This window comes from Mus musculus, chromosome X (genome assembly GCF_000001635.26).
Source record: "Mus musculus strain C57BL/6J chromosome X, GRCm38.p6 C57BL/6J".
NCBI classification, from domain to species: Eukaryota; Metazoa; Chordata; class Mammalia; order Rodentia; family Muridae; genus Mus; species Mus musculus.
In genome coordinates this window covers 22,461,596-22,463,765 of record NC_000086.7, presented here as the reverse complement: position 1 = coordinate 22,463,765, position 2,170 = coordinate 22,461,596, and the positions used below count along the sequence as shown (strand labels likewise).

The 2,170-nt window shown below is 36.5% G+C and overlaps 1 pseudogene across 1 annotated transcript; it reads right to left on the bottom strand.

The window, feature by feature from the left end:
• Positions 1–222: 222 nt before the first annotated feature.
• Positions 223–2,170, bottom strand: Ppp1r2-ps7 (protein phosphatase 1, regulatory (inhibitor) subunit 2, pseudogene 7; annotated as a pseudogene). Its single transcript, NR_033731.1, has one exon. The product of NR_033731.1 is annotated as a protein phosphatase 1, regulatory (inhibitor) subunit 2, pseudogene 7 (transcript).

Below are 2,170 nucleotides of genomic sequence, written 5' to 3'. Positions count from 1 at the left end.
CATATCTACTACTTCAGAATTTTGTGTCTTTCATAATTGTGCTTGAAAATGACCTTAGTTATTTATGAACGAGAGGTTAAGTGACAGATAGATTGTGCTCCAACAGGGTTTATTTCTACTGGGTTCTGTCATTCAAAGCAATGCATAATCCTGACAGCAATAAAAATCTTTTCTTTTTTTAATAATAAAGAGTCTTAGCACTTTTTATTGCCATCAAGAGACTAAAGTGGAAGATATATGTTCAATAAAAGCCATTTCATATATATAATATACAGAAGTTATTTTAAAAGTCTGTCATATAACAAACTCATTTGGTGCTACTAAAAACTTACAATATAAATAAATAAATGTCTACAAAGGAAATAATCACTAAACTAAGACAGACAGGAACTACATGTTATTTCAGGGGGAAAAATCTAAATAATTTCTATCATGTTAGAGGGATCATGTTCATTCTTCACAGTGTACAGTATCATATTCCCTTTATGTAGAGACTCTTCAGAATCTTTAAATTTAAAAATATTCAGGTATAGTTCTGCCTGTACAAAACAATCGTTTTCTGATTATATACAATGCCTGCATTGTGCAAAAATGCCTCAGTTAATTGTTTTCTAAGGTCTAATGTCAAATAAACGAATATCAGCCATTTACTGACCAAATTGTCAATCAGAGTACCGATACCAAGCTGCTTAGCTCTCCTTCCTGCGATCATTTGGCTACTACTATGTCTGTTTCCCTTAAGTACTAGAACTAGCAGGTGTCAAACTGAGCAACTTTAACCTGATCATTTCTTTGAGTGTGGGTGGGAATGGGGGAAACCAGTTTGGATGAAAAACATTTTCATTCCTTTCCTTTTGAGCACAAAGAAAATGAACAGGACTTTTAAAGGTTATCGATTAGACAACAGCTCAGATGCTTTCTCAATTAGTCAAACAAGCTAAAAATAAATGTTAAGAAAATATCTCTTTCCACCTAAATATTTATCCACCCATATATCCCATTGTATGAGTAGGCTTTTGATTAAATGAAGAAAAGCATGAAACTACCCCAAACATTTTATAAGAAGTACCACCATCTAGAAGTGACAAAAATAAATTAATTTCTTCCATGATGTTATTTAATATATTAATTAAAGCATAAAAAGCTATGTAATATCTTATAGAAATTAACCAGTGCTCTTACAAAAGGAAAGTAGTTTTGGATTACTGACATTACACTGTATTTATGATGAACTATGAGACACTAGAATATGTGCATTAATTAGGCATTTTCCATTTACTTAGGCTCTATGGTCTTAATTCTTAACACTATATAAATGATATGTATTTTGTTAAGAAAATCACGAATTATAGAGAACAAGAAGCAGTACAGTACAGTAACGAGGTTTGTATTTGACAAATGACTGTTAGGCTGAACACATTACTTTTATGAACTTTGTGATTTCAGTTGCAGATGGTCACTTTCGGTAGATCCTTGATTCGACTAGTCAATATTGATGCTGTCAAAGTCTGTAGCCTCTGACATTTCTTCATCTTCGTCATCATCATCATGTAGGTCTTTTGAAATTAGCAGTCTGGCTAATTTAATATTTAGTCCTTCGTTGCTGTGAAGCTTCCTTTTCATTTCAAACTGCCGCTTCTTTTCTTGAGGGGAGAGGTAATTTTCTTCCTCTCTACCACCTTCTTCTTCAAGTTCCATATCGCTTGGCCCAGAATCTTCATCAACAGTGAGTTTCTTCTCTAAGCAATCTGGATTCAACATTTCATGGCATTCTGAAGCATTAGCAGCATCTTTATCATAAGCCATCGAATTGTGGTATAGTGTGTTTGGCGCACTTGTTTTCATCAGTCCGTAGTCTTCCTCAGGTGGATGATAAGTTGATAAGATGTTAGCTTCATCCCAGGTCTGGGACTTCTTATTCAGCTTTTTGAAGGTCAGGCTGGGCTGTTCAGCTGAGGCCACTACCGGGGAAGACGCTGAGGTCTTGTTCTTCAGGATTCCCTTGATTGGTCGTTGAGAGGCCATCCAGGCCGCCATTGCTGGTTGTTACAGCCGGCTGGTGTAGCGTACTGGAGAAGAAGGGGTTGGTCACTGCAGAGACCCTCCGGGCAGCTGCGGAGCCCAAAGCTAGTCTGAAGCAGCCACACCTGCTGTCCCTGAAACCACTACC